Source organism: Macaca mulatta, chromosome 4, assembly GCF_049350105.2.
Source record: "Macaca mulatta isolate MMU2019108-1 chromosome 4, T2T-MMU8v2.0, whole genome shotgun sequence".
Taxonomy (NCBI): domain Eukaryota; kingdom Metazoa; phylum Chordata; class Mammalia; order Primates; family Cercopithecidae; genus Macaca; species Macaca mulatta.
This window is the reverse complement of record NC_133409.1, coordinates 13718452-13733105: the sequence shown is the minus strand read 5'-3', so window position 1 is coordinate 13733105 and position 14654 is coordinate 13718452. Positions and strand designations below refer to the sequence as shown.

General features: G+C 39.4%; 1 protein-coding gene and 1 pseudogene across 3 annotated transcripts in view; one reads left to right on the top strand and one right to left on the bottom strand.

Moving 5' to 3' along the window:
• Positions 1 to 9453, top strand: part of LOC100429335 (uncharacterized) — a 40992-nt pseudogene extending 31539 nt beyond the window's left edge. The window contains exons 4-5 of the transcript XR_013417093.1: positions 7996 to 8136; positions 8866 to 9453. The product of XR_013417093.1 is annotated as an uncharacterized LOC100429335 (transcript). The remainder of the gene's footprint in view (positions 1 to 7995; positions 8137 to 8865) is intronic.
• Positions 1 to 14654, bottom strand: part of FOXO3 (forkhead box O3) — a 125828-nt gene that overhangs the window by 58618 nt on the left and 52556 nt on the right. Inside the window, exon 1 of one of the 2 annotated variants that reach the window (XM_077999233.1) lies at positions 1 to 14654. This exon is cut by the window's left edge and continues 31287 nt beyond it; it is cut by the window's right edge and continues 39451 nt beyond it. The exons of the other annotated variant lie outside the window; for it this stretch is intronic. The gene's annotated coding sequence lies outside the window, so the exon portion shown is untranslated. 2 annotated transcript variants of the gene reach the window in all.

The window sequence follows — 14654 nt, the reverse complement described above, 5'->3', positions numbered from 1 at the left end:
CATAGAAACTACATAACAATTTTTAAGATAAAAACATAATGGCAAGTATGCGCTAATTCATTTTACACAGTTTTATCAACACTCCTGTTTAAATTGTAACAAACATCAGACACATTTAACCCTGTGCACATAGTACTCATTCAATAAATAAACTTTTTAGTGTGAGTCTATAAAAATGTCAAGCAGCCAGGGGCATTGGCTTGCACCTATAATTCCAGCAGCTTGGGAGGCTGAGACAAGAAGATCATTTGAGCCCACGAGTTCGAGATGAGCCTGGGCAACAAAGCAATATCCCATCTCTTTAAAAAAAGAAAAGAACTGAGAATGGTGCCTTGTATCTCTAATCCCAGCTACTCCAGAGGCTCAGGTGGAAAAGCTACTCCAGAGGCTCAGGTAGAGTTCACAGTTGCAGTGAGCTATGCTTGTGCCACTACACTCCAATCTGGGCAACAGAGCAAGACTCTTTAAAAAAAAAAAAAAAAAAAAAAAGGTAAGTAACTGCAAAATTTATATGTATATATGAAACACCAGCACCCATTTCCACTCAGTTAAGAATGCACTTGTAATTCATTTGACCTCCACTTTTATGCATAGAAAAAAAGCTTATTTTAGGAAATATAAAATACATCTAAAGCGTTACCAAAGTGCAATACTAACTTTAACTTTTTACATTTGGATTATTTCCTGCAAAAGTGAGGTGGCGATTTAATTTCTTATTTCAAAGTCCACATGCAAGGATGTGCCCAACAACTATAAATAATCTTTTCTAAAAATTGCACCCATTCCAGCTGGGCCCATAGCTTTCTTCTTGCCTCTATTTATTAAGCAAAAAACCTACTGGCCTGATAAAACGGATTTCTCCCTTCACATATTAAAATATAATTCTAAAACCTGATCCTCATTTGGACTTCCTTAGATTTATACCAAAAATGCTGTATCTTTCTAGAGTAAACCGAGAGGTTTTTCTTTTTTTAAACCATTATTCTATCTTAAGAAATGTCTCATCTGAAGAAGCAAAGAGATATACCCTAAAATTCCAGCAATTACAGCCTTCAAAAGTCTTTGGCTCAGATGCAGGATAAATCTTTGGAGCCAAGGGTACAATGTGACCCGGGTGTACAAACTTAGACCTTGCTCACTAAGCAGGTCAAAGAATTTTTCTCTCAGGACATCCCAAAAATATCAAACAGATTCATGAGAAGAATGGAATTTCCTTCTCCCTGCAGCCTCAACATGATTTTATATTCCTGACACAGTTTAAATATACAATTCAGATGCCAAAATCTTGGTGACAACAAGGACTGCTCCCTGTCCATTAACTTGATACCTACTTTCACTGAGGAATACAAATTTCTCAATCATTTCAAAGTCCATTTAACAAACAACTAAGAAAACTTGCAGATTGTTATGTATTTCTTAGATGAAAGGGGAAAACTCTTATGTCAACTGTTCATTAAGAAGGAAATATTACGACCAATTAGCATCATATATCATAAGAGGAGGCTCTTCTTAAGTCCAGTTTATGAATCCATAGCTAAAGACCTGAATTCCCTTCCCTTCCCCTTTATTTTACTAGCTGAGATGAATTACTTCTTGACAGACAGCACAAACTGGTATATACTTCATTGGTTACGACTGTCATTTATACAAAGGGGTGTATTCCTTTGCCTTCCCATGTGGCTTTGTATAGTACAGATATCAAAATGTCAAACACAAAAAAGGAGCAAAACGTCTGACAAGGCCTGCCCAAGGAGAAAACAAGCCTTCCGAAAGCTGAAGCCTGGCCTGGGGGCCCTCAGTGGGGCTAAGCTAGTGTCTGTTAGTCCTGAGCCTACCACAATGCTTACAGATGAACCTGGGGGTGGCAAGCTTCTCCACCCAGACTGAGAAGGTGACACATTAAAAAGGACAGATTTACATGTGCAGGTGGGTTTACTAAAACCTATCTGCCACAGTATCCCCTACTCACCCACAAAGGATCCTATAACTCCTATCCACTCACCAATGACCCAGAAATCATGAAAAGAGGCCAACTTATATGCTAATCAGAGTAGGGTCCTGCTGTCTCGGCCCACCCCTTCCCGATGGCTAACCCTAGCGCATCACCACAGTCCTCCCCAAACTCAGATGCTGGAAACCATCACCACGTTCCGGCAGGTTTCTGAGGCATGCTGTAGCCCCATGATATGTCCAAGATGAGATGGAAAATAGTGCCACAGACTGGAGGTGGACACAGAGGGTCCATTCTGGCTTTCCTACTGTCCTGGAGGTGGCCCAACCTCCTGCTGCTTCCACTGAAGCTCAGGAAGGGAAACCCTTCCAACTTTTTTTTTTTTTTCTAAAAGGCAATCTTATGCACAATTCCAGAGGAATCAAGTTTCTGAAGCAATGCCTGAACAAGAGCCACAGCACACGGGAGGCCCGGCTCTCTCACAGACATCATGCAAAATGAGCCACTGCATCTACATCTTCTGCTATTGCTGCTGCCACCCTTGCTCAGAGTAAATGAGGAAGACAACTGATTCACAAGGGATCCGTGGAAACTGATGTGTAAGATCAGCACAGCAACAGGGAAGGGGGCATCCAGTAAGAGTTCCTCACATGGGCCCCTTCCCTAGAGGGGCAGAAAGCCTCCCATCAGGGTTTGTGTGGTAGTCAGAGTGGGAGGATGACAGGAGCAACAATAGAAAGGGGAAAGAAACAGAGATGTTAGAACAAAACAAAACAAAAAACACCAAAAAACAATATTGGTGGGGGAAACAAATTCTCATCTCAACCAGATCCTTGTAGTAATTCTCCAAGGGGCAAGGACTCCTTCCTCTCATTTGACCCCAAAGGGAAACATCTGAACAGATCCCCTGTCCCTCCCTGCCCACCCTGATTCGAGTAGACTCTCAGGGACAAAGCAAGATAGAAAGCTTCGCTCTCCTGACTCTCCAGCTCTCCAAGAGGAAATTAAGTCTCAGATACCCCTGCTTTTTTTTTTTTTTTCTTTTTGAGAGAGTCTTGCTCTGTCGCCCAGGATGGAGTGCAGTGGCATGATCCGGGCTCACTACAAGCTCTGCTTCCTGAGTTCAAGCGGCTCTCCTCCCTCAGCCTCGCGAGTGGCTGGGATGACAGGTGTGCGCCACCACACCCAGCTAATTTTTTTGTATTGTTAGTAGAGACAGGGTTTCATCACGTTGACCATGCTAGGATGGTCTCAAACGCCTGATCCCAAGTGATCCACCCGCCTTGGCCTCCCAAAGTACTGGGATTCCTGGCGTGAGCCACCACGCCGGGCTTCCTCTGCTTCTATCTTCCCAACTCTCCATACGAAACTTGCCAGTTTACTCCTTAGCTGCCTCAGGCCCACAGCCTTCCCTACTGTCACATGAACATGACTGCACAAGACCCAAGGCCAAGCTCAAAAGGAATTCTTTCTAGTACATCCCTGTCACTAGACACTACCTACCTGGCAAAGTACTTATGTGGCCTGACTTCAGGAGAGCCACAGACCTCTCACCTTCAATTTTCTCCCCCACATACTTCTGAAATGGACCATGCCCCTGTGAGGCTTCAGCTAGGTTTCTGAGCCTTGGCACTACTGGCATTTTGAGCTGGACAAATGTGTTGTGGGCCTCTCCTGTGCACTGCAGGATATTTAGCAGCACAAAGGCCTCTAACCACTAGACTCTAGCAGCACCACCCTTCCCCCACCACAACTGTGACAATCAAAGTGTCTAAATATTCCCTAGGGGCAAAACTACATGCTTTCCTCCTCCCCAAACCCCTTGAGAATCATCAGCTTAAGATACCACCTTTGCATATTCTCTTTGTAAATTCCCATATTCTATGAGGGAGAAGTAAGACCTGGAGCCCTTTGGGGCAAGGCTGAGGGGGCAGATGAGAATGGAGAATGCTGCAATAGGAAACAGAATGCAAGATAAGACAGCTGACCTTCATTCACAGCACAGGACCTGAAGCTGCTTCTCCCCCTACTTACAAAGGAACAGAAGCAATCAAGTCTTTGTCTTATCCACAGGATATGGACTTGACATTATAAGAAGCTAACAGAACTTTAGAGAGAATAACCACATCATTCACAACCAAAGGGTCAAACTAGACCTGCCCAATGAAATGAAGCCCAAAATTCCAGCAATTTGACTGAGGAAATTCTCTAGGAGTATCTGGCCAAGTGCCCTGGCGTCCCATGTAGAAAAACTGAAGTAGGTGAGACACAAACCTATGATGTCTCTGAGAGGGTTAATGCAAGTGGAATGATGCTATTGGTGGCCTCAAAGAAACTTGGAACCACATTTAAAGACGAACCAACAACCATTATTCTAGGAGATCTGGATATTACACAAAAAAGGTAAAACATTCCTGCCTTCAAGTTGCTGACAATCAAGTTGGGCAGAGAAAAGATTAAGTACATATCCATTAACATCTTCATCACCACTTAATAGCAGCAGCTAAGGTTTATTGGAAACTTATAATTTGCCAAGCTCTAACCTGTGCACTTTATATCCATTATCTATTTTAATCTGTACAACCCTACAATATAGGGAGGATTAATATCCCCATTCTATAACTGAAAAAAAAAATCGAGGTTCAAAGAGACTAAGTGATCTATCTGAGGACATACAGCTGATAAGTGGGGGTGCTGGGATTCAAATATAGATTCCTTTCATTCCAAACGCATGTTTCTAACCACCGTCCAATACTGCACTGAAGACCACAACACTATAAGAGTGTAGAAGGGCAGGGTGCTGAGGCTGGTCACCACAGGGATTGCAAAGGAAAACCAAAGACCAGGCATGGCAAAGGAGGAAAAAAAGTGCTTCCACGGCAAAAAGTCCTTTAAAAACTAGTTCCATGTCTCATAGCAACTTAACCAGCTATCGGAAATGCTATTGCCCACAAGATAAATCAAAGATTTTCCTTGAAAGGATTGTGGGGTTGGAGTGAATGCGGTGCTGGGGTGCTACAGGCAGGTACAGATGAAGGCCAATAAATGCTCTTTCTTCTTCCAGGGATAAGTGTCTTCCTTTCTGGCGGGCTTAAAACTTCACATTCACAACCATACCCATCTTTTAAGTCAGTGGGTCATCATTCTTTTGGAGTCATGGACCCCTCTGAGGATCTAGTGAATGCTACACACCCAAATCCGAGAAAAAACATTCATACACACAATCTACTGCATACCATCTTCAAAACACTGAAACAGCTTTTACATTTCACAAGGTCAGAAAGATGCAGAACTCTTAATTTGACCCTAGGTTTGAATTTCACTTTTTCAGGCTTTTTTAAATTCTAATGATCCATTTGCTCCTTCTAAACTCTTATATTGGGCTGAAAAATTAACATGGTGAGGCCGGGCGCGGTGGCTCATGCCTGTAGTCCCAGCGCTTTGGGAGGCCGAGGCAGGTGGATCACAAGGTCAGGAGATCGAGACCATTCTGGCTAACAGGGTGAAACTCTGTCTCTACTAAAAATACAAAAAATTAGCCAGGCATGGTGGTGGGCGCCTGTAGTCCTAGCTACTCGGGAGGCTGAAGCAGGAGAATGGCGTGAACCCAGGACGCGGAGCTTGCAGTCAGCGAAGATTGCCACACTGCATTCCAGCCTGGGCGACAGAGCGAGACTCTGTCTTAAAAAAAAAAAAAAAAAAACAGAAAAAAAACCTAACATGGCGAAAGATTCATTCCAATAATTTTTCACTACAGTAGCTGAGGTACGTCATGCACTATACACATACTTGATTCTTTCTTCTGGACGTTGCCTTGTGAATTGCATTTTGAAGAGTGACCAAGAAGTCCCTATGACTTGATGACATCTGATGCCTTTGGGTCTCACACAGCAGGCAGCTGGCAGGGCAGCAGGGCTTACTTACACAGGCAGGGGTTCCACGAGTCACCCCAATGACTACAGCCTGAATGAATTGCTGCTCCTCGTGGGCACTCCTAGCTCTGCAGGCAGAACAAGGACATACAAGCACAGCTTTTAAAGTGCTTAATGGTGATTACGCTGGTTTGGTGATTCACTAAGCAGTACAGAATGTGCCCAATTATACACTCTATTTTTTCCAATCTTATTTCATAAACCCCAATTTCACAGGAACATAGATTTTCCATCCAAACAAAATTATCTAATTTTAACAATTAAAATACTAATTATCCTCAAAATCCTCCTTTGAAATGGGGCTTTAAATAAGACATGACTTTAATAGGCATTTTAATATTTTTGGTTGTATCATTCATTGAAACATCTAAGGAGTGCCTTCATTTTGGATACCGTGGGAGGCTACAGGCAAAGAGAGTATTGAATGTCAGTAATAAAACACTATTCAATAAAAACACCAGTACAGGCTCTGTATCAAATAAAACTTTTATCAAGTAAAAACATTTACAATATTAATTTTGTTCTCCCCTACTCCCACCCCAGGTTAAAAACTACAACTTGAAATCTTTTCATAATAAGCTGCCAACAGCAGCTGCTATTGACTAAGAGAAAGGAAAATAAAAGAAAATTGTTATTACTATAAACAAATTATTCGTGCTTTCCAAGATAAATAATGACTTGATGTTCTCATTCTCACAATCAGAAGCGTGGCTTCATAATAGTAATTATCTCAGCTCCACCAGAAAACCATCAAGCATTCAAACCCATTTGCTGTGTACAGCCCTACCATCTACCATCTATAAAGTACTATAGGAGAAACACAGGGGTCCTATCTGCAAAAAGCAGCTCACTTCAGTTTTTGGGAGAAACTTCTGCAACCCACCTGGAATAAAAAGATGCCACTTACCACCAGATACTTTCCTACTAAGAAAATTTTCTCCCTCCTATTTAAGGAAAAGGATAGACGAAAATAATATGTTAAAGTGTTAAGGAAAAATGTTCCACATGTAAAAACAAATCAAAAGGCACATGAAACCATGTTAAGACCTCAAAGATATGAATTAGTCAATTATACTGTATATTTCTGGGCTCCTGAGTACAAGCATGGTCTGTTTTTCTGATCCAAAAATCTAATAAAAGAATTTATTAATTTAAAGATCTAACAGAGGACACTGTTAGAAATTGGTTTGGGGAAGGCACCATGCTCTCGGCCAAGGAGTTATTTAACTCTTCTGCACTAAGAATAGATCTGTGACGATTCACTATGACTACAGCAAATCAAGCTTGGCCCTATCCTTTGAATTTACCCAGTAAGGACAGACAGGTTTAGGACATGAAACCTCAAGAAGGTGGTGCCACGTCTTAGCTTGCCATGTACAGAAGACTGATTTGCCAGGCTTTGCAACCAAGCTTAAGTGAGATTTAGGAGTAAGACATGCCAAATTAAAACTCTTAAGGATCATTAATCGCATCCTCATGACTTCAGATATACCAATACAACATATGCTTATGTGGGTCTGGTCTTTATTCTTAATCGGGGGTATTAGCTTCCTACTGCAACAGTCTATAGAAGGAATTGTTTCAAAAGTGGGGCAAGCATGGTTCAGCCCATTCATTATTTTTAGTAATTAAAAAATACAGATATGACTATGAAAGTTTTGTTATTCTTAGACGCAAATAAACAGATGGCCAGTGAGGAAATGAGATCAACTTTACATCTGAGAATACACTATATTCCACTTTCAGTTTCTGAATGTCAAAGCTTGGGAGATAAATCCAAGAATCCAACCTGTAACTAGAATAGGAAAACTATTTTTATTTCATTTGTTTGGCATATTCCAACTGTTAAGAAGTAGAATAAAGAGAAGTAATGCCTAGCAGGGCACAAAGCACTTAGTTGGTATTTAATAAATATTATTTGGATGCTAAAGAATGAGAAGAGCCAATTATTCCAACGAAGACTAGCATGTTGAAAATTCAGGTGTCTCTTCTTCAAATCACAAACATCCTAAGTTAGAAAGTAAAGAATGCCATGTTTGTGTTACATAGGCAGAATGCTTCCTGCCTTGCCCCCAAGGTTACAGTGACTTCTTTTTTCCTCTTCCTATACAGGCTCTGCTTTAAAGAGTAATATAGCAGCAGATTTTGGCATTGGCATCATATTTATCATGGATTCCATCTATGACAGAGCAACAACTAGAAAACCAGACAAAACACAGGAGACAACTGTTTTCAGACACTGGACAACAGGCAGTAGAGGACTTAATTTCTGAGAATAGTGAAACAAATGAGGCAAGCCTTGAACTGATTTGCCTGAACTTATTGCCAGGAGGTAGTGTCCAAGCCATAGCAAAGAGAAGGGGGAACACAGAACATGTCAGTCTCACTGAGTAGAGGTAACACAGATTAGTAATCAGGGAAGCCGCATTCAAGGAGGCCAAAATGGCTAGAATCGGAAGGGCAGAACACCCAGGAGAAGAGAGCAGCCCCAAAGGGTCGGTTCCTAGAGTCTTAGACTGATCTGCACATCTGTCAAAGGAAACTACTTAAAGTTAGGGATAGAAGCACCAGAAAGCAGTTGGCCTAAGAACTCCTAGAGTTCACACAAAGCTAGCAATGGTTCATGTTTCCACCAGCAACAAAAACAAGAGTAATTCACAAGACACCCAACGTCAGGTAAAGTCCTCAGAAGAATACTGCCTTACGGTGGATAAGTATTGCGGCTACATCATCCCTAATGGGTGCTCTGGAGCCACCCCAACAAAGTTTACATGCTAGCTTCAAAACGATACGACTGATTCCAAGTAACTTAACTGCATGCCAGAACAAAGTCTAGCGCTTTTGAAAAGAATACAACAAAATCTAGCACTCAATGAAGTAAAATTCCCTCCCCTTCGTCTGCCGCTGCTGCCTCCCTCTTCTGTGGCTCCTGGTGCTGCTCGTGTGCTCATTCAGTGTGGACCTGATACCTCTCTTGTGAAGCGGCAGCTGAGGAGACTCTGGCGCCCATCACGGCTGACAAAAAGCCCCAGGAAGGAGTCAAGACTGAGAACAACGATAGTATTAATTTGAAGGTGGTGGGGCAGGGTGGTTCTGTGGTGTAGTTTAATATTTATAGGCATACACACTTAGTAAACTAATGAAAGCCTATTGTGAACGACGAGGATTGTCAATGAGGCAGATCAGACTCCGATTTGACCGGCAACCAATGAAAAAGACACACCTGCACAGTTGGAAATGGAGGATGAAGATACAATTGGTGTGTTCCAACAGCAGATGGGAAGTGTCTACTAAGAAGGGAACCTGCTTCTTCATTCTAGAACTCTGTTCTTGCAGACCAAGATTACATTCTCAGGTAGAAAACTGCAATTTGGTTCCAACACATCCCTGACTACTATGGTATAGTTTTCTCTGTTTGTTCATTTCCTCCTCCTCCATTCCTTTACTGTATATAAAAGTAACTGGTATACGTGCACAAGTATATTGCATTTTTTTTTTTAACAGCCAACAGTATGTTTTGACTGACAGCAAGTGGAGACAGGATGGAGAAAAATACTGATTCTGTGAAAATACCCCCACTCTCCATTAGTGGCATGCTCATTCTGCTCTTCAAGTTCCAGTAAGTTATTTTGTTCTCACTGTTTTAACAACAACAAACAAACAAAAAAACAAACAAGAAAACCCATAAAAATCCTTGCATACCTTGTTCAACTGGAGAATTTTAATGTTTTTCATTGATCATTGTAAAACCAAGGACAATTTTACAACTTTTTCGTATGTAGATGTGACATGCAGGGCAGTCTGTCTTTAACTAAGGATAAATCACTCTAAAAAAAAAAAAGAATCCTATATAGTTTTCCCTTTAAGTCAAGTGTCTTGCTGTTTAAATAAACTTCTTGTTTAATATGAAAAAAAAATATGTAAAATTCACAATGCCTGGCATCCAAGTAAAAATTACCAGGCATAGCAAAGGAACAGGAAAATATGACCCATGAAAATGAAAATAATCAATCAATTAATAGACCCAGAAATGAGACAAGATGATGGGACTAGCAGACAAGGGCACTGAACTAGCTATTATAACAGTGTAGCTTCTTTAAAAAACAACTTGGCAGTTCCTCAGAAGGTTAAAGAGAGGTACCACATGACCCAGCAATTCCCTCCTAGGCATATACCCAAAGACATGAAAATAGTATGTCCACATAAAAACTGGTAACAAATGTTCACAGCAGCATTATTCATAATAGCTAAAACTGGAAACAATTCAAATGCCCAGCAACTGATGAATAAAATGTAGTATATCCATATAATGGATTATTATTTAGCAATAAAAAGAAACTAAGTACTGATAAATGGATGAACCTGGAAAACATCATACTAAGTGAAAGAAGGCACTCACAAAGTACTACCTATTATACGATTCCATTGACATGAAATGTCCAGAATAGTCCCTATAGACTGACATTTCCTATCAATATAGGCTGAAAAGGAGTGGGGTACATGGTAAATGACTGCTAATAGATACAAGGTTTCTTTGTGGGGTGACAAAAGTATTGTAAAATTAGACTGTGGTTGCACAACAGATAGTTGCACAACTCGGTGAATATACTAAAAACCATTAATTTGCACACTTTAAATTGGTAAATTATATGGCAATGTGAATTAGGTCTCAACAAAGCTGTTAAAAAGTTATAAATATGACCAGGCGCAGTGGCTCACACCTGTAATCCCAGAACTTTGGGAAGCAGAGTCAGGAGGACTGCTTGAGTCAAGGAGGTGAGACCAGCCTGGCCAACTTGGTGAAACCTCATTTCTACTAAAAAATACAAACATTGGCCGGGCGCTGTGGCTCACGCCTGTAATCTCAGCACTTTTGGGAGGCTGAGGCGCGCGGATCACAAGGTTAGGATATTGAGACCATCATGGCTAACACGGGGAAACCTCGTTTCTATCAAAAATACAAAAAAATTAGCCAGGCGTGGTGGCAGGCGCCTGTAGTCCCAGCTACTCGGGAGGCTGAGGCAGGAGAATGGTGTGAACCCGGGAGGTCGAGCTTGCAGTGAGCCAAGATTGTGCCACTGCACTCAAGCCTGGGCGACAGAGCGAGACTCCGTCTCAAAAAAACAAAAAAAAAATTAGCTGGGCATGATGGCACATACCTGTAGTCCCAGGTACTCGAGAGGCTGAGGTGGGAGAATCGCTTGAACCTGGGAGACAGAGGTTGCAGGGAGCCAAGATTGAGCCATTGCACTCCAGCCTGGGTGACAGAGTGAGACTCCTTCTCAAAAAAAAAGTTATAAATATACTCTATGTAGTAAGAAGGTAGAAGGAAAAAAGGGCAGGAAAATGGAAGATACAAAAGAAATAAACCCAGTAGAGAAAAATAAATTTAAAAATAAACTGGATGGGATTAACAGCAAATTAAACATTGCAGAAAGATCAGTAAATTGTAAGACACAACAATAGCAACTAACTAACCCAAATGAAGCACAGGGAAAGACTGAAAATGAAACTGAGAGTATCTAGTGATCTATGGGGACAATATTAAATTGTCTAACATATGTGTAATTGAGATCATAAAAGAAGAGGAAAGAGGGAGAAGAGGAAAGAGGGAGAAGATGGAAAAAAAATCTGAAGAAATAGCTGAATTTAAATTTTTTTTTATAAAAAACTATAAACACTCAGATCCAAGAAAAACTCAACAAACTCCAAAAAGAACAGATGTAATAAATAGGGCACATCATAATAATCAAAACCAGTGATACAAAAAAAAAAAAAAAAACTTAAAAGTGGCAGAAGAAAAAAGACAGAGAAACAAAGATAGAATGAGCAAATCACTTTCCAGAGACTATGTGAGACAATGGAGGAACATCCTTACTAAGAGAAGTAAAAAGCTACCAATCTAGAAAGTTATACCTAATAAAAATGTCTTTCAAAAACAAAGGTAAAATAAAGACTTTTTCAGACAAACAAAAATGAAAATCAATGCCAACAGTGGTACACTCAAAGAGATGTTTTAAAAAGTCGTTTCATCAAGCAGAGAGAAAATGATACCAAATGGGCATCTGAACTTAAAGGAATGAAGAGCGGGAAATGATCAATATGAGTAAATACAGATAATATTTTCTTGTCCTCAATCTTTTTAAAAGATAATGACTATTTAAGGCAAAAATAACAATATATTCTGGGGCTTATAACATACATGTAGAAGTAAAATAGCGTTAAGAATAGTAAGGAAGAAGTGGCCGTATATTGTTTCAAGGATTTTACACTCCATGTAAAGTGGCAGAAGATTGACTATGATCAGCTAAAGATGTGTAAATCCTAGAGCAACCATTAAAAAATAAAGGGATGTACCTAATAAGCCAAGAGTAGAGATAACATGGATTCATTAAAACCAAACAAAACCACCTAACTCAAGAGAAGGCAAGAAAAGGGGGAATAGGACACAAAGAACAAATGGGACAAATAGAAAACTAACAGCAAGATAACAGATTTAAACCCAAATATAATTATATTATACAAAGTGGTCTTTGAAGAAATGAAAAAATAACAACAACAACAACAAAAAACCCAAAACAACAACAAAAAACCCTCCAAATAAAAGCCAGAGATTGTCAGACTGGATTAAAAAACACCCAACAATTTGCTATCTGCACGGAATGCACTTTAAATATGAAGATACAGATAGATTAAAAGTACAAGGAAAAAAGATCGGTCATACAAACAGTAATCAAAAGAAAGCTGGAGTAACTATATTATTAACAGCTATTAATGAACAGATTTCAACAACAAATACTGCCAAGGATGAAGAGAGACAATTCATAATAGAAGAGTCAATGTATCAAGAGAATATAACAACCTTAAATGTTTATCTGCCTAATAACAGATTTTCAAAATACATAAAGCAGTATACAATTATTATTTTTCAATTAAAGTTTGTTAAAAACATGAAGCAAAAACTAATAGAATTGAAGTAAACAAATCCACAATTACAGGTGGATATTTCAACATTCCTTTCACAGTAATTGATAGAACATGTAGTGAGAAAATAAACTTGACTAACTTGACCTAATTGACATTTATAGAACAAATCACCCAAAACAGCAGAAAACACATTATTTTTAAGTACACAGAAAACATTCAATAAAATAGACAATATTCTTGGCCCATAAAACAAGTCTCAATAAATTTAAAAGAACACAAAATAGATTCTCCAACCACAAAAGAATTTAGTTAGAAAACAATAATAGAAAAATATTCAGAAATTTCTCCAAATACTTGGAAATTTAAAAATTCACTTCTAAACAAACCACAGACCAAAGTAATTACAGGTAAAATAGAAACAATTTTTAACTGAATGCAAAAACAAGCAAACTTCATTGGATGCAGTTATAGCAGTTGTAGCAAGCAATGTATAGCTTTTAGCATTTATATTAGGAAGGAAGGTCTCAAGTAAATGATCTAAGGTTTCACCTTAACATGCCAGAAAAAGAGCAAATTAAACCCACAACATGCAGAAGGAAAGAAATAAAAGACTAAAGGAGAAAAAAAAAATTAATGGAAGTAAAAACATAAAAGTAATAAAGGGGGGAAAAATCAGTGGAACCAAATGTTAATTCTTTTAAAAGATCAATAAAATTGCAAGGCACTAAACAGATAAGGAATGAGGGAGAAAGGGAGTTAAGACAAATTATCAACATCAGGAATGAAAATGAAATCACTACAGATGATATATCTATTAAAAGGATAAAAAGAGAACATTATAAAAGACTTTATGCCTATAAATTAGATAACTTAAATAAAATGGGCAAATTCCTTAAAAGACACAAACTACCAAAACTCATTTAAGAAGAAACAGACAAGCCAACAGCATGGTATCTATGAAATAAACTGAATTAGCGGTTAAACATTTTCTCACACAGAAAAAACCTCCAGGCTCTGATGGCATAACTGCTGTTGAATTCTACCAAACATTTAAGGAAGAGACAGTACAGTGCTACAGTGCTACCAAAGAGCAGAACAGAGAATACTTTCCAACTCATGTTATGAGACCACCGTTATCCTGGTACCCAAATCAGGCAAAGATATAAGAAATGTATAGATCAATATTCCTCATGAAGACAGACACAAACATCCTTAACAAAATTTTAGCTATTTGAATGTCATGCTAACATATCATGACCAAGTGGGATTTATCCCAGGAATGTAAGGTTGGTTGAACACTGCAAATCGGTCAATGTATTTCATCATATTAAAAGACTGAAAAAGAAAAACCATCTGATCTTCTCAACAGGTAAGGAAAAAGCATCTGACAAAATTCAATACCCACTCATAATTTAAAAAACAAAAACTACTCAACACATAGGAAGAGAGAAACCTACCTCAGCCTGATAAAGGAAACATGTGACAAACTTACACCTAACATGATACTTAACAGTGAAAGATAGAATGCTTTCCCCTTAAGATGAGAAAAATGGCAAGGACCTCTGCTTTCACCCCTGCTATTCAACAATGTACTGGAGGTCCTGGCCAGTGAAATAAGGCAAGAAAAAGAAATAAAGGGTATACAGTATACATTAGAAAGGAAGAAAACTGACTTTTTTTTTTTTTTTTTTTTTGAGACAGTTTTGCTGTTGTCACCCAGGCTGGAATGCAATGGCACAATCTCGGCTCACTGCAACCTCCACCTCCCGGGTTCAAGCAATACTTCTGCCTCAGCCTCCCGAGTAGCCGGGATTACAGGTGCCCACCACCATGCCTGGCTAATG